This window comes from Hyla sarda, chromosome 3 (assembly GCF_029499605.1).
Source record: "Hyla sarda isolate aHylSar1 chromosome 3, aHylSar1.hap1, whole genome shotgun sequence".
Classification (NCBI taxonomy): Eukaryota; Metazoa; Chordata; class Amphibia; order Anura; family Hylidae; genus Hyla; species Hyla sarda.
The window spans coordinates 16,769,368-16,794,852 of NC_079191.1; the positions used below are offsets into that span (position 1 = coordinate 16,769,368).

At 48.3% G+C, this 25,485-nt stretch overlaps 1 long non-coding RNA gene across 1 annotated transcript; it reads right to left on the reverse strand.

Moving 5' to 3' along the window:
- Positions 1-255: 255 nt before the first annotated feature.
- LOC130361161 (uncharacterized) lies at positions 256-21,253 on the reverse strand. Its single transcript, XR_008890891.1, has 2 exons — positions 21,141-21,253; positions 256-556 (listed from the first exon to the last, which is right to left on the reverse strand). It is a non-coding gene; the product is annotated as an uncharacterized LOC130361161 (long non-coding RNA).
- Between the last annotated feature and the right edge of the window lie 4,232 nt (positions 21,254-25,485).

The window sequence follows — 25,485 nt, forward strand, 5'->3', positions numbered from 1 at the left end:
TTAATACAGGGCATCACCGCGATCGGTGATGTCCTGTATTAGCCGCGGGTCCCGGCCGTTGATGGCCAAAGGGACCGCCGCGATAGGGGGTGTATTCGCCGTATAAGACGCACCGACTTTTCCCTCCCAGTTTTGGGGAAGAAAAAGTGCGTCTTATAGGGCGAAAAATACGGTACTTTACTTTGCTATTCCTCGCCATGTACAAGACGTGCTCTTGCTGCCAGTGAATGTAATACTGTACAGACCTCATACGTCTCACAGCTGAAGCTTTTATTACCATTTCACCCAGTGCAGACCATCTCCTGTAAAGAACACAATTTGGCCACTCGACTGATTCATTTACCTGCACTGATACATTGTAACAAACCATTAGGACAGGGGAAGAGATTGAGGCTGCTGATGCATTTGGCTGGATCTAATAATACATTGATCTTCGGACAGGGAGGCAGCTGTTTAATACTTGATGTTCCCGTTTTCCGTGCTCATTTCTTCCGATGCTGCCAGGAGGATTTATTAGGTCTCTTTCTCCTAACAGCTCTTGACATATTTCTTTAAACTGAAGGGGGAAAAAAAATAAAAAATAAAACACAGGACTGTGGAGAAGAACAATTCAGCTGCATCATAATGAAATGGAAGAAGAAAGTCATTGTAGAATGGACTCTGCCGCCATTATTAATGGGGTGTCTGATGTACAAAAAAGTCCCATACACCCTTTCAAGGGGTACTCTAGTCGGGAAAAAAATAAACATATATATATTTTTTTTAAATCAACTGGTGCCAGAAAGTTAAACAGATTTGTAAATTACTTCTATAAAAAAAAAAATCTTTGGGGGGGCGTGGCTTGAACATGGCGCTGTGAGGACGTGCTGTGCGAGAGCTACCGGCCAGCACTCCTCATTATCCTGCTACAGGGAACTTATTTATGGGGAAATTTACCAAAAAGACCAAGAAGAGGGTCCCTCATCCCCCAAACGTGACCTGACCGGGTACTTCACAAGGTCCCAGCCTGCAAAACGCGGAGCGGTGCCGAGTGCTCCCATGGCGGCCTCTCCTGCCTTGCGGCCCATGCCACCACCCACTACGGACCTGCATCCTCCCACGGCTGCCCCGAATGCTGCTGATGCCCCAGACCTACCTGGCGGTACTCCGGTGAACTCGGGAGGCCTCAGCAGGGACGTGCACAGACATTTTGAAGGGCAGGGGCTCAAGTAAAAAAGAGGGCACTTTTCATAATTTAAAAAACGTCTGCCAGACTTAATGGGCAGCAGTGGCGTCGCTAGGGGGGGGGGCCAGAGGGGGCCATGGCCCCCCTAGATCAGGCCGTGCCCCCCCTTGGGCCACCCCAATTTAAAATAAATAGGGATGTCCCAATACATTGATGGCTCCGCCCCCAGCACAGGAGAGGACGGGCCGAGAGGTGACAGGTCACACAGCAGAGCGGCCGCTTCATGTGAGGTCAATGATGTCCCGTGCATACCCTCCACTCCTCCTTTCCTTTCACATGGCCATCTCGGGGTATCACCTATTTGGGTATTGTCATCCCTGCAGACTTCTCCACCTTGCTCTCCCTTAATTTCTCCACTCTGCTTGCTCGTATTCGCTCCGACCTGTCTTCTTGGGACCGTAGGGAGTTCTCTTGTTTCGGACAGATAGCCATGCTGAAGATGACCATTATGCCTTGTTTATTGTACTTGCTACAAACCCTCCCAATACATATACCCGCTGCATTTTGGGTACATCTTCAGAGGTGCTTTGGCTCTTTTGTGTGGTCGTCCTCCCGCATAAGAATTAGCAGGCTTTCCCTCACTCGGAACAAGGTGTCAGGTGGTGTGGGGCTCCCGGACGGTAAACTGTATTACCTGGCCTGTGCTCATGCTAGGGTTTTGGACTGGTTCCACAACCATGATCGCAAGTTGTGGGTGAAGCCGGCCCAAGCCCTTTGCCTCCGCTCTCTCTCTATGTTTCCCTGGACCTGGTCTCCCACACTCCTGGATGACGTACCTCTTTCTTTCTCTACCAAACATACCTTGGCCTCTCTCCACACTGCTAGGCAAGAATGCTCCCTTGTTGTACGCACGGGTCCCCTGCTCCCTATCTCGGACCATCCGGATTTCCCCCCTGGCTGGTCCTCAGAGGGGGCTTTCTGGGTGCCTCCTTAGTGTGCCCATTGCGCCTCTGTCATGTCCTCGCAAATGGAACCCTTAAGCCCTTGGAGGAGCTTAGAGACTCTTGGCTAGTCTCCCGACGGGCCCTATTCGAATATCTTCAACTCCAACACTTCCACTCCTCATTACAGGGTACCCTCTCGGAACCGCGATCCCTGTCCCCATTTAAACAGGCTTGCATGGCCTCATCCTGCCCTCGGCACGCAATCTCCCTCCTGTATGCACTCCTTCTCTCACCAAGCTGTGAGCCCTCCCATCCTACTGTGCAGCATGGGAGGCCGAGCTGGGCCGCCAGTTCTCTTTGGAGGAGTGGTCACGCTGCTTTTACCTGACCCATAAAGCGGTAGTGCCCACCAAAGCTCAAAAAAACAGTTTTAAGATTCTATCGTGCTGGTATCGAGTACCATCGGCCCTTCACCGCTGGTACTCTTCGATCCCTGATACTTGTTGGAGATGTGGCGCTGCAGGGGGCACGATGACACATATCTGGTGGAGCTGCCCAGCCTTGTCCCTCTTTTGGCAATCGATTTTCTCCATTACCCGTACTGTAACGGGTGTCGCTGTCCCTTCCGACCCTGGCGCAGTGCTGCTATTTATGCTCCTCATGGCTGCCCCTAAATATAAGCGGTCGCTCTTGAGACATCTTCTCCAGGTGGCAAAGACGGTCATCCCTCGCCACTGGCGCTCTGTAGATGCCCCCACTGTGGGGGAGTGGGTGGCCGAGGTTGCCTCCATTCAATGTATGGAGGAGCTTCCGGCTGCTTCCCCCTCTGACTCCACTCGCTACTTCTCTACCTGGAATTCTTGGGACACCTATTGTTCCTCAGATGCCTACCGCAGAGGGTCTTTCGCTACTGCTTAGGCCCCTCTCTTCTCTCCTTCCACCTCTTCCTGTTCTCTGCTCCCTACTTTCTTAGCCTTGCTTTCTATTTTTCCGCCACAATGTCCCGTCACTGTATAACGCCCGTAATGAATTACGGGCATATACGGGTGCAAACGGGCAGTTACAAAACCCCGTAGGCTGCAATGCAATTTAGTCACAGCCGTCAGGGGTTTTTGTAACGGCCGGGTTTCGCCGATATAGTGACGGAACTGGTGACGGAAGTTCCTAAACGGAACTATTTCATAGTGTGAAAGAGGCCTAACACTTTTATACATTTGTACAAACGTTATACACATTGACAATGCATACACATTGCATTTAAATAGAACAATAAGAAGGTGAGCAAGGGGGGAACCCTGCAGGAGAGCCCTATGGACTCAAGGGACTCTCGCTGAGGGCACTTACAGTGGGGATCAAAAGTTTGGGCACCCCAGGTAAAAATTTGTATTAATGTGCATAAAGAAGCCAAGGAAAGATGGAAAAATCTCCAAAAGGCATCAAATTACAGATTAGACATTCTTATAATATGTCAACAAAAGTTAGATTTTATTTCCATCATTTACACTTTTTAAAACAACAGAAAACAAAAAAATGGCATCTGCAAAAGTTTGGGCACCCTGCAGAGTTAATATCTTGTACTGCCCCCGTTGGCAAGTATCACAGCTTGTAAACGCTTTTTGTAGCCAGCCAAGAGTCTTTCAGTTCTTGTTTGAGGTATCTTTGCCAATTCTTCCTTACAAAAGTCTTCCAGTTCTTTGAGATTTCTGGGCTGTCTGTCACACACTGCTCTTTTAAGGTCTATCCATAGATTTTCAATTATGTTGAGGTCAGGAGATTGTGAAGGCAATGGCAAAACCTTCAGTTTACACCTCTTGATGTAATCCCCCGTGGATTTCGAGGTGTGTTGAGGATCATTATCCATTTGTAGAAGCCATCCTCTCTTTAACTTCAGCTTTTTCACAGATTTTGATGAAATTTTATTGAATCCATTTTTCCTTCTACTTGTGAGATGTTCCCTGTGCCACTGGCTGCAATACAGCCCCAAAGCATGATTGATCCACCCCCATGCTTAACAGTTGGACAGAGGCTCTTTTCATAAAATTCTGTTCCCCTTCTTCTCCAAACGTAACCTTTGCTCATTCCGACCAAAATGTTAAATTTTAACCTCATCGGTCCACAGAACTTGTTTCCAAAATGCATCAGGCTTGTCTATATTTTCATTTGCAAAGTTCAAATGCTGATTTTTGTGGTGAGGATGTAGAAGAGCTTTTCTGCTGATGGCTCTTCCATGAAGACCATATTTGTACAAGTATCTCTTTATAGTGGAATAGTGTACCACAACTCCAGTGTCTGCCAGATCTTTCTGGAGGGATTGTGCAGTCAAACATGGGTTTTGAATTGTTTTACTCACAATCCTGCTGTTACGCCGAGCGCTCCGGGTCCCCGCTCCTCCCCGGAGTGCTCGCAACATCCTCGCAATTGCAGCGCCCCGGTCAGATCTGCTGACCGGGTGCGCTGCGATACCTCTCCCAGCCGGGATGCGATTCGCGATGCGAGTGGCGCCCGCTCGCGATGCGCACCCCGGCCCCCGTACCTGACTCGCTCTCCGTCGGTCCTGTCCCGGCGCGCGCGGCCCCGCTCCTTAGGGCGCGCGCGCGCCGGGTCTCTGCGATTTAAAGGGCCACTGCGCCACTGATTGGCGCAGTTGGCTTAATTAGTGTGTTCACCTGTGCACTCCCTATTTATACCTCACTTCCCCTGCACTCCCTCGCCGGATCTTGTTGCCATTGTGCCAGTGAAAGCGTTTCCTTGTGTGTTCCTAGCCTGTGTTCCAGACCTCCTGCCGTTGCCCCTGACTACGATCCTTGCTGCCTGCCCCGACCTTCTGCTACGTCCGACCTTGCTCTTGTCTACTCCCTTGTACCGCGCCTATCTTCAGCAGTCAGAGAGGTTGAGCCGTTGCTAGTGGATACGACCTGGTTGCTACCGCCGCTGCAAGACCATCCCGCTTTGCGGCGGGCTCTGGTGAATACCAGTAGCAACTTAGAACCGGTCCACTAGCACGGTCCACGCCAATCCCTCTCTGGCACAGAGGATCCACCTCCTGCCAGCCGAATCGTGACACCTACGAGCTGTTCTGTCTGATATTTTTCTTGGTCTTCCAGATCTTGCTTTAACTTCCACTGTTCCTGATGACTGCCATTTCTTAATTACATTCCGAACAGAGGATATTGACATCTGAAAACGTTTTGCTATCTTCTTGTAGCCTTCTCCAGCTTTGTGAGCGTCAACTATTTTCAGTTTCAGATTTCTAGACAACTGCTTAGAAGAACCCATGGTGCTGATTGTTGGGGCAAGGTCAGATGAGTCTGGGCATTTAAAATCTTTGAGATTGACATCACCTGGTCTTCCCAGATGATGATTGAGAACAATCCATGACACTGGCAGGTCTCACTCAGCTTTGCAAAGGGGGCAGTACAAGATATTAACTCTGCAGGGTGCCCAAACTTTTGCAGATGCCATTTTTTTTGTTTTCTGTTATCTTGAAAGTGTAAATGATGGAAATAAAATCTAACTTTTGTTAACATTTTATAAGAATGTCTAACCTGTAATTTGATGCCTTTTGGAGATTTTTACATCTTTCCTTGGCTTCTTTATGCACATTAATAAATGTTTTACCTGGGGTGCCCAAACTTTTGATCCCCACTGTAAAGGGGTACAGGACTAGGTCCTGGACCGGGACACCACAATTAAATTACTTATCCTGTACTGATCCTGAGTTATATCCAGGATTATACTCCAGAGCTGTACTCATTATTCTGCTGGTGGGGTCACTGTGTACATACATTACATCACTTATCCTGTACTGATCCTGAGTTATATCCTGTATTATACTCCAGAGCTGTACTCACTATTCTGCTGGAGGGGTTACTGTGTACATACATTACATTACTTATCCTGTACTGATCCTGAGTTATATCCTGTAGATCTTTTATTAAAATTTCAAACATAACAATAAAAAAATTACAAAATATAAATATACCATATCCGACAGAACATATCAATATAGCGAATCATAAAACCAAACACCATAGCATAAAATACAACACCGGTCCACCCCACACTCATTCCTGCACACAAACAAATATATACATTATTTACAAAAGACATATACCTATAATACCCATAATACCCATACCATACTAATAAACTATATACACTAATATACACTAATACTAAATGTGAATTTCCTGGCCCAGTTGCAATACCAAAAACCCAATACCAATAATATACCAAAAAGAATAACAACAACAACAATAATAATATATACAAAATAATAAAAAACCAACACAAACAAAATAACACCACTTTTTTTTTTTTTTTTGTTTATTTTTTATTTTATTTTTTTGGCCCTGAGCTGGTCCCGCATCCCATGCCCCCAGTACATGTTACCAGATGTCCATGAACCAGTCCAGGATTTTCTGTATATATAAAAGTCCCATACAAACCCCCTCCCCCCTTTTAACCCACCACCCAACCTAAACTAAACCCAAACCCCAGGTGGCATCACACAATATATACAGTATATACATTACATAAAATATACACAGACTAACAATATATACAATACATAAGTATACAAATAGACTACAACAATAAATACAATAACAAATACATATAACACTATAAGCCAAACAACAAACCCCTAAAGCTCAAGTTCAGTGCCTGCAAGCCCTATATTACCATAAACCGACTTATCAAAACAAAAAGACTAATGTGCCAGCATCAGCCCACCACCAGGGGGAGACAACGGGCTAAGGCACTTTAAAGGCAGAGCCCCTCCACAGACTAGAGGCCCTGCCAGCACCCAGCCTCTCGTACTCCAGAGAACGCACCTTCACCAGGTCACCGAGAATGTTCCTAACCACCACATCCACAGGGAGGATTTTACGCTGCGTCGACACTAAACACCGTGCATTCCACGTGTAGTACCTGATCACTGAGCTGACTAGGAATAAAGTGCACCGGTCCCAGCCTCCAAGGTTTCTGAATGCCCCATTGGCCCATTCCGCATAGGAGAGACTGGCCAGCCGAGGCCAACCAATGGAAGCGCCCACCCTGGTGTAAACCTCTGTGTTAAAGGGACAATGAAGCAGAAAATGCTCCATGCTTTCCAGCATGCCTCCACACTCTTCGCGGGGACATCCCCGGTCATCAGAGCTCCTGCACTTCAGATTGTCCCTCACACACAGTTTCCCATGGAAGCAGCGCCAAGTCAAGTCCCAAAACTTCAAGGGGATCCTGATAGAATTCAAAAGCTCTAAACCCTCCTCCAGATCCCGACTTGGGCAGTCCTTGAGCGCCAATGGCCTCTGGAAATGAGAAGACAGGACCCCCTTGTCAAGGAATTTCCTCGACAGAGTCCTAATCTCCCCCATCCCCAGACCCCACCGACGAATAACCTTCAGAACCGGGGTAGCATAAGCCGGGAGATGCCCGTGTGGTGTGCGAAGATCCTTCACTTGCCCTCCTGTCTCCCATTCCTGGAAGAAAGGCCGAAACCATCCCCTACAGGAGGATACCCACGGAGGAGCCCTCTCTGACCAGAGATTTGCTATATTGGTCTTAAGAAAGGTATTCACTAGGAATACCACGGGGTTGACCATACACAACCCCCCTAGTCTCCTTGTACGGTAAGTAACCTCCCTCTTCACTAGGTTCAGTCTATTCCCCCATAACATTTGGAAGAACACACTGTAGACCCGGGTCCAGAGAGGTTCTGGCAACATACATACACTGCCCAGATATATCAACAAAGGGAGCAGGAATGTTTTGATCAGGTTAACCCTTTCCCGGAGGGTCAAAGACCAACCCTTCCACTGATCCACCTTCTGAGCGGCGATCTTAAGCCTGCTGTCCCAGTTTTGTTTGGGGTAATCCCCTTGGCCAAATTCAATGCCGAGAACTTTTGCAGATTCCTGGGGCTCTGGAAGGGCGTCCGGGAGATCAAAAATAGGATCTCCCCCTCCCAGCCAGAGACTCTCACACTTATCCTGGTTGATCTTGGACCCGGATGCCTCCGAGTAGTGGTCCACCTCTGACATCACCCATCTGACCTCCTCTTGTGAGGAGACAAACACAGTGACATCATCAGCATATGCTACCGCCCTCAGAGCCGAATCCGGCACCGCCAGGTCCATTCTCACCCCCGCCAACGGTCCACAATCAATCCTCCTAAGGAAAGGATCAATTGCAAACACGTACAGCAAAGGGCTTAAAGGACAACCCTGACGGACACCAGACCCAACCTCAAAGGAGCGACCAATCCAACCATTCACAAGCGGGAAACTCTCTGCCCCTGCATACAAGGTCTTAAGCCAATCAACAAACCCCCCCGGCAGACAAATATCTCAGAAGAACAGACCAGAGGTACTCATGGTTAACCCGATCAAACGCTTTTGCCTGATCCAAGGACAGCAAGTACCCCTTCCAGTGGCCAGCCCTACCCTGCTCCACAGCCTCCCGGACACTGAGCACAGCACTAAATGTACTGCGGCCCGGAACAGAGCAATGCTGAGCCCCCGAAAGGAGCCGGGGTGCAAACTCCACCAGCCGGTTAAACAGCACTTTTGCCAGAATCTTTCGGTCCGCATTGAGAAGTGCTATGGGACGCCAATTCTCAATGTGGAACGGGTCTTTACCCTTTGACAGGATGATCAGCGCTGACCTCCTCATTGACTTTGGCAGAGACACTCATTAAATACCTCGGTCAACAGGGGAACCAAAGTGTCCTTAAAGGTCTTATAGAACTCAGATGTTAAGCCATCTGGACCGGGTGACTTCTTGAGGGCAAGCCCATCAATCGCCATCCTGACTTCCTCTTCCCGGATCATCTCTGTCAAAACGTCAAGAGAGGGGTCTACTCCTAGTTCAGGGATGGTTTCAGCCAAGAAAGCTGACACCTTATCCCGATCTAGATCCTTCCTTCCCAAGAGGTGCGAGTAAAAGGATCTGACGACCTCCAAGATCCCTGATCTGGACCTTTTCAAGGATCCCGTACTATCAATCAGTCCTGAGACTACCTTACTATTCACTGACATCTTGCAGTTTCTGTAAGGGTCGGGCGAGCGGTACTTCCCGTAATCCCTCTCAAAAACCAAAGATGCGTGCCTATCGTACTGACACCTCATCAGCAAGGATTTCACTCTGGAGATATCATCACGACTACCTCCAGTCGAGACAAGGTGCTCAAGTTTCTTCCTCAGGCCCTGGTACAAACGGTACCTGTTTAGGCTTCTGAGGCATGAGAGCTTTCGGAAGAATCTCGCAACCCTTTTTTTGAAGATCTCCCACCACTCTGACTTACTGCTACAAAGGCCCAGCAATGGTACCTGGCTCTGAAGAAAATCCTCAAAGGACTGTCTTATCTACGCTTCTTCCAAGAGAGACGAATTCAGCTTCCAATAGCCTCTGCCCATCCGGGGGGTCTCTGTAACATTCAGAGAAAACAAAATTAAACAGTGATCGGAGAACTCCACCTCAACAACAGACACTGCTGAAGAGACGGCCTCCTCCTTTAAATAAAACCTATCTATCCTAGACCTACAACTACCCCTATGATAGGTGAATCCCGCGTGGCCTGGGGTGTGCCGGATGTGGACATCCACCAGGCGAGCTTTACTCGCTATGCTATTTAGGGCGACGCTATCATAAGTCAGCTTGTCTCTGGCACCTCCCCTGTCTTGGGGCCTCGTGACAGCATTAAAGTCCCCTCCAAAGACCACCTGCCGACTTGTAAAAAGATAGGGCTTGATCCTCATAAAGAGACACTTCCGGTCCCACTTAGACTGTGGGCCGTAGATGTTAATAAGGCGAAGTTCTTGTCCCTTCATGAGGACATCTAAGATCAGGCACCTGCCCATTTCTAACTCGATAACCCGTCGGCATTCTTCCGCTGCGGTAAAAAGGACCGCCACTCCGCTATACGGCTCGGCCCCAAGAGACCAGTAGGAGGGCCCATTCCTCCACTCTCTTTTAGCCTTGTAGATAGATGACATATCTGTTAGCCTGGTCTCTTGCAAAAATAAAATATCAGCATTAATATGGGCAAAAAAATCATAGGCCGCAAATCGAGCCGTATCTGACTTTATGCTGGCAACATTAATGGATGCCAGAGTCAACGGAGAGGGTGCCGCCATCAAGGGTGATTGAGTTAGACAGCCTTCTTTTTCCCACCATCCTTCCCATCCACCCCACCACCCTCCTCATCAGATGATGGTTTACCCCTTTTTAGTGAGATGGATGTGTCCATTTTCCCTTTATTTACATTTTCCTCGTCCCCTGACTCTGAGCCAGTCCCCCCCCCCCTGAAGACATAGGTTCCCCAGGGAGAGAGGACTCAGGGTCTCCTGTGGGCCCCACCGCAACATCCGGAACCTCACCCCCAGCCTCCTCCTCCGAAGAGGAAATGTCGCGGAGGGCTCGGAACCGGTTGGAGAGACCAATCAGAGGGGGGTCAGTTGTACCTTCCTTTGGCATCTGGCGGGTGGGAGAAGATTTTAAATCTGCCTTTTTCTTATTCCTCCAAATACCCCGCTTTGTTTCTGCCCATCTCCCTCTGTCCTCATCCGCGCTCTCACCATGGGAGGACAGCGAGGAGACAGTATCCTCCTCTTTGTGGATCCTTCCAGTCTCCTCATCCAGTTCACTATCCCCCAGGGCCTCAGCAGTAACACTGGTCGCAGGGACAGGATCAGAAGCCACCTCAGCTGGCTGATGCTTCTGTGACTCCCGAATCTCCCTATCCCTTTGACGCTTCTTGAGACGCCTCAGTTGGGCAGGCGTCTTCTGCTTACTTTTCTTCCCTGGCCCCTGCACCCCTTCATCCCCGCCAGTCATCCCCCCAGCAGAGTTCACCTCATGGCTTACCCCCACTGGGGCAACAACTGCGTTGACAAAGGAACGAGGGCAGCGACTGAATGGGTGACCTAAGTCACCACACAGGTGACACCTAATCTCTGCACAAGATGCAGCGAGATGGCCTATTTCCCCACACAGAGTGCACTTCTGCACAGTGCAATTTGCACTAAAATGTGTGGGGTCACCACATCTGTGACAGAGCTTCGGCTGACCCTGGTAGAAGATCTGGATACGATCCCTTCCGAGGAAGGTCGCAGATGGTATATGGGTAACGGTGTTTCCTGAAAGCTTAAGCTTGACCATAAACGTCCAGGCCCCTGACCAGATGCCATATTCATCCCTGTTCTTTGTTGGGACCTCCACCACCTCTCCATACCGACCTAGCCACGTCATGATGTCAATACAAGAAAGTGATTCGTTACGGGTTAAAACGGTCACTTTCTTGACATTGTTTTGGCGAGACACCGCCTGAACGGCAAAGTCTCGCCAGCCGGGCTCATTCTTTACCAGCTCATAATTCGACCAGAAGAGCTCAAGCCCCTCTTGCCGAACAAAGCTGATATCGAACTCATGGGTACCATAAGGATGTATCAAGGCGTAGATGTCAGCTGCCTTAAAGCCCAACTTCAGCAGAAGCTCAACAACTTTAGATCTTGGAGGACATGTATCACTGCCTCTCCACCTCAGCCGGACCACATTCTTTCGGAGACCACCTGGCCCGGCTGTTGGGAGGGACCACACAGTATCCCCCCCTCTTTCCTCTCGGAAGGCTGAAAGACCATGTCTTTCTATCCAAAAGGATAGATCAACCTCCCTACCCTCTACATTGATTGATCTCTCCCCTCTCCTTAAGGCCCCCAGGAGACGCTGCTGCAAATTGCCCCCCCCCCCCCCCCGAGCCAGAAGACGAGGAAGGTGCCCCCCAGCGGTGACATTTGCGTAGCTGCGTACCGGTGCTGCCACCGCTGGGGGTGCAACTGGACCAGGCCCTACATCCCCACCACTAATCTGTGCCCCTTCACCACCCTCCTCCACATAATCCATACTCACACCATTATTGCCTGTTTTAGCTGATGTGCCCCCCATACCTCCACCCGTGCTACAGCCCATACTACAATTCACTCCAACATTAACCTCCTCATTCATACTGGCTGGACCGGTGCGTTCTGGTGCAGATAGTGTACCATCAGCATCAGTGGGTACCAGAGCTGGAGCCACCACCACAGGACAGGTCACCGGTCCTTTATACAAGGACCGGGAAGCCTGCCTAGCCTGTTTATTAGTGGCCCCAGCCCTGTTTTTACTGGTACCCTCCGCCTCATCAGTACTGGAGTTTTCTACTCCTGGGCGCCGCTGTTCTGGATAAGCGGCGCCAATACAAAATAAAGGTTTTAGTCCAGTCTTTCTGGGAGGCGAAGACATCTTGGCCCCAGCAGCTCTTTCACGATGACACCGCTGCTCCAAAGGAACAGCAGTGCCAACGCTCAGAGCCACCGGAGCTCCCGCAGCTGACTCTGGCACAAAGCCGCCCCCCCCCCCCTCCCGTTAGGGAGCAGCCCAATGTGCCAGAGCCATCCATGCCCATCGCTGGGCAAATATCACTGTCCGACCTCACAGCCGATACATTGTCTGCTCCACCACTGTTACTACAAACAGCGATGGAGCTCACCGCCACACTAGACTCCATACTCTCCCCACTCTCCTGCACTGAGTCCACAGCAGAACTCAGGCTGGGCTGAGAAATGGGGTTCACACATTGAGCTGACCCTGCGGCCAGTCCGGGGGGCTCAGGGAGGGGGGTATATACAAATGTTACCTGCTCCTGGAGCTTGGTCTTCTTTAGCTTCTTTTTCCTTCCCCCAGGTGCCTCCTCTGGTAACTCATCCCCAAACGTGAAGTCCTGGAGGCGACCTGGGGACTCCAGGAGCTGGATCTGGGCCATCAGCGCCCCTCCCTGGTGACTGGTGCTGCTCTCATCCCCCGAACCGCCAGAGCCACGGCCAGATGACATCGCCACTTGCCCTGCAGGGAGCCCACTGTATGGGGTCAGATGTTGCAGACCCCCGGGTGGATTTGGCTCAACATTATCGGCCTCCGCAGCGTCTCCTTCCTCCTCCACCCGTGGCTGAAGCCCCCTCAGCCGTCTCTGCTTCTCTCTCTCCATTGTATGAAAGCGGTCTTCATTTAAAAGTTTTTCCCTAAATGGCCCGCTGTTCTCTAAAATAAAAGTTCTCTTCTTCTCCAGTATCCTTATTTCATTTTTCAGCTGTTTAATCCGGGCTGACAGCTCAGTTTCCATCAGGGCTTTTGCTTCCCGTACCTCCTCCTGGAGCCTATACAAGCTGCCCCTTGCTTACTCATATCCACGGATGTGTTCTGCCACACGAGAGTTATGGGGGACTCCAGACTCCCGGGCCCTAGGCATCCCCCAATCCTCCTCCACACATCCGTGGGCATTTAGCTTTGCTCCAGGAGGAGTATCACAGTCCACATTGTCAGGCCTTGTTGTCACAGTACCTGTGCTTCCGGAACTTCTTGCACTTGTAGTCCCACAACTTGCAGGGCCAGCCTTGCGGCTGCTCTTTGTCTCTACGGGTTCAGGGGTGGCTGGAGATGCATCGCTGCACCTCCTGGCAGAGCGCCTCAACCCGGAGACCTCTGATGCACTTCCTGACGCTGGTCCCTCCACACCTGGTCGCTGGCTCCCCCTGCCCCCCGTGGACCTGATTTGGGGGGCAGGTGTTGGGGTTCTCCTCTCCTCGCTCATGCCTGAACACACGCTCTCCCTCTGGGGAAGGTAGAACGTTGTCCGGCACAGATGACACGGCAGAGCTCAGAGCGCACACACACCAAACAATCCAGCAAACGGCTTCCTCCACACTCAGCAGACTCACAGGAAGATGCTCCCTCTAGTGGCCAGACTCCAGAGCTGTACTCACTATTCTGCTGGTGAGGTCACTGTACATACATTGCATTACTTATCCTGTACTGATCCTGAGTTATATCCTATATTATACTACTGTACTCACTATTCTGCTGGTGAGGTCACTGTGTGCATACATTACATTACTTATCCTGTACTGATCCTGAGTTATATCTTGTATTATACTCCAGAGCTGTACTCACTATTCTGCTGGTGAGGTCACTGTGTACATATATTACATTACTTATCCTGTACTGATCCTGAGTTATGTCCTGTATTTATATAATTAGGGGCATTTTCCATAAAGCCGTCTCTACATGGGTTGCTGGATGTTATGTATATCCCACAGAAGACAAAGACATTGATTATAATTGTTGCAATAAAAAGCAAAGAAAATGTACAGAACAGTTTTACTTAACAGCCTAAACATTTGTTTCCAGCAAGAAAATCCCACTGTGATATCTCTGCCGGTCGCTGGAAGTCACCACCAGCCGGGCGGCAGACGTTGTCTCGCTTCATAAACTGTTTAATTAACTCTTAATGTGTCCAGACATTGGTGAATACATTTATAGGAGAAGAAGACATAAAGGGGGTGTCTGGTTTAGAAAACCTTTTTTTACATAACCTATTGGGAATTTCGAGACAGTAGAGGGGGATGTGCACAATTCAGGACTTTCATCTGTTACCAGCATGCAGAGCGGCTACAGCTAGGGCTACCAGAACTTTAGAGGGTTAGAATAATGAGGGTAGTAGTCCCTGATATGTGTTTAATGGCTCAGTGAAACCCCACGATGTTCTTTTTTCAATGTAAGCTGTTCCCACATACAAAGCCCACGAATGAGGCCTCTGAAGTCAGGGTTTTGGTAAAAAAAAAATTGAAATTTACTTAAAGAGTGTATCATACCTTTCCCGTTGCTCACATTGTGTGAGCTCCCAGCAGGAGAAAGTGGGTGTTCCCCAGCAGGCGCAACATCACTAAAGCCTGCGAGAGCTGTGCTTCACCATGCCCCGCACGCACTTCCTGAGTTTGGTCTCCTGTAACTGTTTGACTTGTGCAGGGAACAGAACAGAGCCACCTAGTGGCTGTTTTTCCAATCACATTAAAAACATATAAAGGTTGAGAATGTTAACAGCAAGTAAAGAGCAAAGTTATAATTACATAAGGAACAATATATTAAAAGTTTAGTGACAAGTACTCTTTAAAGGGGTACTCCACTGCCCCAGCGTCCCGAACATTTTGTTCTGAATGCTTGGTGCAGTCAGCGAGGGTTGTGACGTCATGCACATGCCCCCAAGTGACGTTACGCCACGCCCCCTCTATGGGAGGGGGCGTTCTGTAATGAAGAGAGAGGGGAGGAATATTGATGAGCTGGGCGGCGCTGTGGCAGGTGGCACTGCTGTCAGAATGCCAGTTAGCCCGGCCGGTGCCAGTTAGCACCTCATTAGCATATGTCGAAAATAGAAGATTTCGGCCGAATGGCGTGGCGGATCCGGGCACAGTAAGGATCAAACTGATCGGCGTCCCCTACACTACCAGCCAGTACAGGGTGAAAGCTGACAGTTTTCCTTTAACAGGTGGGCACCGGTCCTAATTAAAAGATCCAGTGTAAACTATCAGCAAGGTCCTTGCAAACCCCTTAATGAGATGCTAAACAGCAGAAATATTCTTGCAGCGGGATTTGAACTAGGCTTAGTAATTCCTTGCTTTAAGATAGAACTAGTGACAATGTGGCTTCTACATAGGAGGTATGCCTAATATTAGCTATACCTAAACTTACAGACCTTAGTCTTCTCAGGAAGAGAGACATGTGACAGGAACTGAGGTACTGACATGTGCTCCTGACTAAAGCATGGGCTGAACTGAACTTACTAGAAAAGATAATAGTCCACTTTTATTCCCAGGCTAGGGGGTTCAGTTGGGGTGGCTCTGGTATTCACTAGCTAGGAGTTCTACATGTGATTAGATTCTGGTTCAGCTGTACAAGAAATTTAGCAAAGTTTACTCACTGCACGCTGAAGGCCTCAGTGTATGCACAAACAGACAAATAGATAATATGCAATGCAGAAAATATGGTTGTGTGGTGCCCCGGTGAGAGCTGTACCAGATGCTACAGGGGTGACTGAAGCATTATAAGGTTTTCTTGACCAGAATATGTGTTTAAAATGCTGCTGAAGGCCTTAATACCTGTATTTTCTACATTGCATTGTATTTCTATAGTGAGTGGATCTGGTTTTGACCAAAGGGTTAAAGGGGTATTCCGGCCATAGACATCTTAGGCCTCCTTTACATATATGCGTTGTCGAGGGAAAATGAAGCAAGGACTGATCCCATTCATTTGAATGGGACAGTTAGCAATCATCTGGTGTTTCAGTCTAGATGCCGGATGAATGGACTCGCTGGACTGGCACAGACAGGGGAACGCATCTCACTGCGTTCCCCTGTTCGGCGATCACAAACAATGAATGATGATGCCCAACTGATGGCAACTGATGCAATTCTGGCATCAGTTGTGGCAGTTTTCACCCAGTTTCGCCAGAGCCAGACGCAGGATATATGTAACTCTATTCTTATCCCCTATCCAAAGGATAGGGGATAAGATGTCTGATGTAGGGGGGGGGCGGAGGTTTCCGAGACTGGACCAGCAGCCTAGCATAGAGTGCAGGTTCTGCATCGAGATCCCAGCGGTGGGCCCTCCCAATGGCCAGAGTACACCATTAAGTTATCGTAAGTTTGGCTGAGGCTTTCTGTGTCACTGTGATATGCTCCAAGCCCGGGCCAATTAGGAGGCTTGGACTTGGTGACCGTCATTTCTGATCTCAGCATTCACACCCTTGTCAGGTGCATCGAGTCAGTCTGTGTATCAAGTTGCCTGTGTTCCGTCTATCTATACTAGCTTCTATTAGTTCTGACTATCCCTCCATCATTCGTTTTTGTACTGCCAGCTCTCTTGGTTTTGTCACAGCCTGTCTGACCACGCTTTCTCTGCTTGTCTGTTTATTACCAGTGTTTTGTAGTTTGTGCTTTGCCTGTTAACCATTTGTATCCTGACCTGCTTCCCTGACTTCTGTACAGCCTTTTTATTTATTGTCTCGGACCTTGTTATGCCTCTACACATACTCAAAACAGGGACCGACGTCTAGTTAAAGGATCCGTCATTTAGGACGAATACCCAAGTAGGCAGGGAAAGTGGCTGTAAGTACAGGGCTGTATTCATCCCTGCCCGACGTGACAATTTCTCCAGTAAAACATGCATACACTGAGTTTCCAACAGCATGCAGAGGGTTAGTTTTGCTAATAATTATCTTGCATTGCATTTGCAAAAGGTTAAGAGAACAGAATCTAGTGACACATCCAGGTCCTGGCCAATAACTGCAGGAGTTGACCCTACATCACCCCCTAGCCTGGGAAGAGGTGGTGCTAGTCTCTTTTTAAAGTGGTCCATCCGCCCCTAGACATCTTATCCCCTATCCAAAGGATAAGGGATAAGACGTATGATCTCAGCTGCCGCACCGCAGACATCCGATGTACGGAGTGAACTTCGCTCCGTGCCGGATGACTGGCGACGCAGGGCGGAGGTTTCGTGACGTCACAGTCACACCCACTCATGATGTCACGGTCACGCCCCCCCCCCCCTCAATGCAAGTCTATGGGAGGGCCATCACGCCCCCTCCCATAGACATGAATGGAGGGGGGTGGAGCACCCCTTTAAGAACGGGAAACAGCTCTTTTAGTAAAAGGTCATTGTGGTGTCTAACAAAGAACTTTGGGGTACACCACATAGCCAAGTGTCACATCAGGGACTACTACCCTCCTCATTGACCCATACAACACCTTCCCTAGATCACCACAGTTACCTAGACCTACAGCACCTAAAATACTCAAGTTATGATTCCAGAAAACCATTTACACTTCAGCCACCCAACTAGTCTTATGGGTATATAATGGGTATGGGTATGCTGCTCCCTATCCCACTTAGGGCGGAATTCCACGAGCGGAATTTCGCAGTGTGAACTCCACGAGACTCGTTCACACTGCGGAATTTCGGCGGCGCCAAATTTCGCCGCTGAAATTGTTCCGCTCAAAGAAAGAACATGTTCATTCTTTGCGTGGATTCCGCGAGCATTACATAGCTGTCAATGGTGATGGCTCAGTGCCCCGCAGCCCTAACGCCGAAGTATTTGAATTCCGCCCCCCCCCTATATACTGCTTTCTATCTCACATATACTGCTCCCTCTAGCCATCCCACTGCCACATACATTGGTCTCTATGGGGGAGATTTATCACAACCTACGCAGAGGAAAAGTTGACTAGTGGCCCATAGCAACCAATCAGATGGCTTCTTTCATTTTGCAGAGGCCTTGTGGAAAATGAAAGAAGCGATTTGATTGGTTGCTATGGGCAACTGGGCAGCTTTTCCTCTGCACAAGTTTTGATAAATCTCCCTCTATATCTTTCCCCCACCCCCATGCTTTCTCCATTACCACCTCCTCTGTGGTGACCAGTTGCCCATAGCAACCAATGAGATCACTTCTTTCATTTTTTCAGAGGCCTTGTCAAAAATGAAAGTAGCTAGCTGATTGGTTGCTATGGGCAACTGGGAAACGTTTCCTCTGCACAGGTTTTGATAAATCTCCCCCTTGATCTCATGGGCCTACTCCAGTGTGTCCCAACCAGGGTGCCTCCAGCTGTTGCAAAAATACAACTCCCAGCATGCCCGGACAGCCTTTGGCTGTCCGGGCATGCTGGGAGTTGCAGTTTTGCAACAGCTGGAGGACTACAGTTTGGAGGCCACTGTTCTAGGTTATTACATAGCTGCTTTAATCTGATGAGTTAATCTGCTAGGGGAGGACATAGCTGCTTGTAACCAAATACCATCCAGGCATGCTGGGAGTTATAGTTTTGCAACAGCTGGGGGCACCCTGGTTGGGAAACACTGGCCTATGCTCACATTACTGATATCTCCTGTATTAGCGCAAAAACGTTTTTGCATTCATATGCCTGTGGTCCTATAGTTTTTCTGGGGACCCCCTTATGTATGGAGGCACTGGGCGATTACCCAGGTTACCCCCTCCCCCCCAAACGCCAACCCTATTCAGAGCACCCTGATGTCGCTATTGTCGCAGGCCGGAATGTTAATTTCGTATTTGTTCTTCGCAGCTTTGGTAAAATAAATAATCCGAACCTGTTTTTTAAGCCTCTCACCAAGAGCGGGAACATTTCGGCAGGCACAGTGGGGCATATTCACAAAGCCCTCTTCATATATTTATAAGCAGCAGGATGGGAAGCGGCAGAATAATTTGGCGACTTGTTTCGGGTCATGATTAATTCATGCTCCATTCACACTGGAAGGTTTTCGGATGTTGATCTCAGAAATTATCACAGCTGCTTTGATGTAGGAAACGAGAGTCTTGTGTTTGGAATCTAAGTCTTCACTATGGGGGAGTATACGGCGTATTGTATTTATAAATATACAGCGTATGGGGGAGAATATGGTGTTTCGTGTATTTATACAGCATATGGAGGAGTATATGGCGTATTATGAATATATACAGCATATGGGGGAGTATAGGGTGTATTGTGTATTTATACAGCGCATTGTGTATATAAACAGCATATGGGGAGTATACGGCATATTGTGTATATACAGCATATATATATATATACAGCATATGGAGGAGTATACAGCGCATTGTGTATATAAACAGCATATGGGGAGTATACAGCATATTGTGTATATACAGTGTATATATATATATATATATATATATAGGAGGAGTATACAGCGTATTGTGTATATATACATCATATAGGGGAGTATAGGGTGTATTGTGTATTTATACTGTGGTATGGGGTGTGATGCAGGGCAGATGGAATTACCCTAGGGGCAGATGGCATTAACCCCTTGTATTCGTGATGCCAGGGCGTGGTTTATCCTCAGTACCACCACAAGGTATACCGCTGGATCCTGGGCTAGGCACGGAGGACAATATTGACTCCGACGCCAAGTTACGGACAATGGTAGCTTTACTGAGGGACAGATGGAACAGTCTATACAGTGTAGCCAGGGCCACGGAGGTGACCAGTGACTTCAGAGAGCTTAAAGGGTAACTCTCATTAAAATTATTTTTTGCTCTTGCACTCCTTATGGTAAATAAAAAATATTTCTAATATACTTGTTTAAAAAAAATAAGTTTTCTACGTTTTTTTTGTGCTTAAAAAAGCTCAAGAGCACATTTTCCCCCATCTTATACACAGACTTAGGACCGAGGTCCAAACACAGGAAGTGCAGCCTGGAGTGCTGAGGGGGGGGGGTGTCCAGCCTCATCCAATCATAGCTCCTCTCACACTTAACTGCCATATGCTGTTGGATAGACACACACCCCTCAGCACTCCAGGCTGCACTTCCTGTGTTTGGACCTCGGTCCTAAGTCTGTGTATGAGATGGGGGGGAAAATGTGCTCTTGAGCTTTTTTAAGCACAAATAAAACATAGAAAACTTCGGTCTTTTAACCAAAGTATATTAGAAATATTTTTTATTTACCATAAGGAGTGCAAAAGCAAAAAAACATTTTTTATGAGAGTGCCCATTTAAGGGCTTGCTGGGACTTGCTGTGGTTTTGGACAATTTAGTGCAGGTCACGATGACTTGACAATAGATGACAGTGACTGACTTGACTTGACTGGAGACAGACTAAGCTGTGACTGTAGTTACTTGTAGACTTGACTTGAGGCTCCTATGGACTCCAGACTCTTAGGATCGACTGCACCTCAGCAAAGACTCAGGAACTAAGAGCGAGAAGAGACTCCTCCCAGGGCTTTTATGGGGGGAGACTCTGGTGGGGTCCCATTGGTCACCCTTAAGTCACCTGGTCACTGATTCCTCCTGGGTAACAATCACATGACAACTGGTGATCACATGTTAACCTTTCTTAAAGATACAACATTCTTATGTATATAACATAGGGGATAATATACAATTACAGTAGAACAGATGCAGGGGGAGCCCAGGGGACACTGCAGGGAGGCTGCCTGACAGGACAGCAAGGGTACGGGGTAACAACTCCCGTACTGGGCCACCACAATACAGCATATGTGTCTTTATGTATATAAGGAAGAACAAAACTGGGATAATTGTAAGGAACAAAATTTGGAAGAGAATGATATTGCCAAGTTGGTCAATGATAATGAGGAATCCACTACACTTACTGGGTGAATAAACCCAGGATTTTAGTGAAGATGGCCGCTCACCTTATAAATGAAGAAAATGCGCATATCTCCCCTCATCCGGGGTATCAAGTGGTTAGGATCAGCTGCCAAGCCCGATGGTCACAAGAAGACAGGTATCTTCCTGTAGAAACGGAAGCAATTTATGTAGAAGAAGACCACTATAATCCAGGTGCTGCTTTATCCAAAGATGCAAGGATGCAGGTAGGTATTATTTAACCACATACTTTTATTTATTTTACAGCATACAAGTTAGCAGAATCGTGATGCGTTTCGGGGTCTATTGCCCCTTCCTCAGATGATCATCTGAGGAAGGGGCAATAGACCCCGAAATGCATCATGATTCTGCTAACTTGTATGCTGTAATATAAATAAAAGTATCTGGTTAAATAATACCTACCTGCATCTATGGATAAAGCGGCGCCTGGATTATAGTGGTCTTCTTGTACATAAATTGCTTCAATGATACATATAGTCCATCATTACTAACACTTGTTCACACATTGGAATGTCTGCATAGAACATCTCGGTGCGGGCATTCCGCAGACAGCATGTGCCGGCATAACATGCCGGCACTTGGACTGCACGGGAATGCACCACCTCATAGACAGCTATGCATTCCAGGCGGAGTCCACGGAAAGAATGGACAGGTTCATTCTTTCTGCGGACACCAGAATCAGAATATCCGTGCCAGACATTCCATGATATGCACACCGCAGCAGAATACTATTGAATTCAACGGGACTCTGCTACTGCGGAATCTCGGGGCAGAATTCCAGTGTAAACATAACCTTAAGGGGAACCTGATATGCACAACCTGGAAACATATAGGGGGAGATTTATCAAAACCTGTCCTGTGGAAAAATTGCTGAGTTGCCCATAGCAACCAATCAGATCGCTTCTTTCATTTTACAGAGGCCTTTTTAAAAATGAAAGAAGCGATCTGATTGGTTGCTATGGGCAACTTAGCAACTTTTCCTCTGGACAGGTTTCGATAAATCTTCCCCATAGTCTCAGTAGTTGTCATGTGGAATAAAGAATTGATCTGCCTGTGAACAGTGGGAAACTGATGGATGTGAATTGGGTGTAAAAAATTTGAAGGACACGTTTTGCAAGTTTTAAAGTTTATACATAGACTAGCAAAGTACCCGTGTTGCCCGGTTTTTCCTACCTAATTCTTGTGGGAGAGGAAAATCAACATAGGAGGAACCACTTGCCCTTATCCTGTCCTCATATCCTGACCTAATATCCGTCCTCATATCTCGTCCTCATAATCCGACCTCATATCCCGACCTCATATCTTGTCTTCATATCCTGTCCTTATATCACATCCTCAGGTGGGGCTGGGTTGTGATAAAGAGATTGTAGGCCAAAAATGTAAGGGGCATGGCTCTGTAGAAGTGGGCGTGTCTTGCAAGCCAGACCAATGCACAAAAAGTAATGGAAATAGAAGGGGTTTGGCTTTGTGGGAAAGAGCGTGGCTTGTGGTTGGGTGTGGCTTGCAAGCTGGACTGAGGCACTTACCCGGAAGTCCCATAGACTTGCATGGGACTTCACACATAAAAGCCCACCCTCATGTAATGGAGTAGGTTAGGGTTAATTTAATGTGATAGCCTGGGGGAGTTGGGTGTAGGGAGTGTAGCTGTGCGGTGATTAAAGGGTGTCTGGTTAACCCTTTCTATTCGTGATGCCAGGGTGAGTGCTCCTCTGTGATGCTAGTCCTAACGCCACCCTTCCCAAGAGCGATAGGGGGGTATAGAATAATTGAATGTCCACAACTGGAGAGTTTGCTGAAAACAGATGGAACTTTTACTGAAGGTTTTATGCAAGCTTCACAGCAGGAACAGTCTCTATACAGGCAAATTCTCTTGGAGATTGACAAAGGTTGGGACCTTAAGCAATTTTGAGTCCTTAGACTGATAGGCGCTGTTCCACTGGATTTAGGGGAATTAATTGCGGTCCAGTAGTCTCGCTAGCTTTAGCGGGGATTAGTTTAGAACTCAAGGTTTAGATTAGGCTGAGGCCGGTAGGTTTTCAGGCCTAGCTTGTCTTTGAAAGTTGCGCAGATCCGTCCTGCTAGTCCGGCATCCACGAGAGCAGCAACCCAAGAGAGCGATAATTGGCTAAAGCTCCCTTATATGGGCAGCGGCTGGACTAGAGCTAATTGGTCCAATACTGCTGTCAATCACCTTTACATAGGAATATGGGTAGCATGTGACCCAAGGACCTCCAAAGGTCCTCTAACATACCATAGAGGAATTAACATGGTCACATGACCGAAGGTCCTGTGATGCCAACAAGGTAAGCATACTATACATTAAAAACACATTATTATTAAATATATACATATATAAACATTATAGAATTAGAATAGAGCAGAGGCGACTAGGGGCTGTCCCACCTGGGGGACCCTACCTGAGCGTAGTTACTCTGACTTTGGGGACCACCATACAAGGTGAAGTATGCAATACGGTACCGGGACACCATATTAGCTATCCTATATTTTTATTTGACATATAAGGCTCCTTTCACACTATATGTTACTCCGTTTTAAAGACCCATTACAATGTCCCGTTAAGAAAACCTTTAAAAACGTCCGTTACAAAATCCCATTCAAGTCTATGGTATTTTTGTATTATCTGTTATCACCCGTTATAGCCCGTTATGACTAATGAACGTTATTTGTGACGGGAGAAAAATTAGTGCATGTAACATTTTTTCTCCCGTCACAAATAACGTCCGCTATTCATAACGGGCTATAACGGGTCATAACGGATAATCCAAAAATCCCATAGACTTGAATGGGATTTTGTAATGACCGTTTAACGCTGGTTTTTAAGGGTTTTCTTAAAGGGACATTGTAATGGGTCTTTAAAACGGAGCAACATATTGTGTGAAAGGAGCCTAAGTAATATGTGCACCAAGTATTTTCAAAATAACTCCAGCCATTTGGAAGTTATGCTGGAAAATACATTTCCCATAGACTTACATGGGACTTTAAAAAAAAAGAAAAGAAAACCCCAAAAACCTCTCAAATGGGGGTGGGTTAGGGTTAATTAAACTATCATATATTTGTAGTTGACATATAAGTAACATGTGGCCAGGAATTATCGAAATATATCCAGCCGTTTGGAAGTGATGCTGGAACATAGATCAAACACACACATTGGAGCTATGGGAAACTCAGCAACTTTTCCTCTGCACAGGTTTTGATCAATCTCCCCCATTGGTTCTGATTTATCAAAATGTGTTAGAGAAAAACTGAAGAGATTTTGCCCACAGTGACCAATCACAGCTCAGCTTCATATATTAATGAGCTCTGATAAAGGAAGCCCTGGAGGGGATAGAATAGGACCGGAGGGGCACATGACAGGGGGATTATGCGGTATGGGAAGGGGTTAATAGTTGGCATGAGTTTTAGCTGAGGAAAAGGAGGAGTTAGGCAGGGGTTAAAAGGGAGGGAACTTCAGTCAGCTTGTGGCCAGCAGGAAAGTTGGTGAAGCGCTCCCTACATGGTTCTGATGTTGGCTATGGAGGAATTGCTGCGGAGAGTGAGGGAGGAGGCAGCAGTCGCCGTCCCTTGTGGCTCCTGTTGCGTTGCCGGCGGGGGAGCCCGGGCCCTGGTCCAGCTGCCGGCACTCTAGCCCGCCGGAGCTCTTGTCTCCTGATGCCTCCACTTGTTCCCGGCACCAGCGGGTTAGTCCCTCTCCGGCCGGGTCTGGTGGAGGGTGGTCTGGAGGGGCCCCTGTCGGTGGCTCTGCAGCTGTGGCCCGGGATGCGGGACGTTTCAGGGCCGTCAGGAGGAGCCTGGAACTAGTGCGGCCTGCTTCCGCGGGGAGGCCGCGGTGCGGGGGCAGGCCCAGCGAGGATCATCTGGACGTGCTCTGGCAGCCTCCACCCATCAGTTAGGGGGCGGGTTCCTGCAGGCCTGGTTGTGACCCAGGCCATGGTTCATGCTGCACCTGCGGCCTCCTCCTCTCAGGGAGGCCGACAGGCCCAGAATGAAGATGCTCCTGCTGCGGCGGGGCTGCTGCCGGTGGTGGTGGGGAGGTCAATTCCGCCCCTAGCGATGTCAGCGAGGATGAGCTGCTCCTGGCTGATGATCCTGATGTACCCTGGACCCGCTGCCTGTTCCCTTGCTCCCCCTGGTTGTTGATATGGGTGTGGACGGTGGCGTGGTCTGACCGTCTTCCTCTGCTTACATTACTTCTGCTGGTGTTGCTGCTGTGCCTACGGGCGGGGTTCCCTGGCCCCTCCTTCTTCTGGCAAGAGTCAAGTACTAGATGTACCGGTGAGGTACCACTGTCTCCTGTTTTGCGGGCTCAGGGGGGATCCGGGTGGGTTGGCGGGGTTGCAATTTTTTTAATGG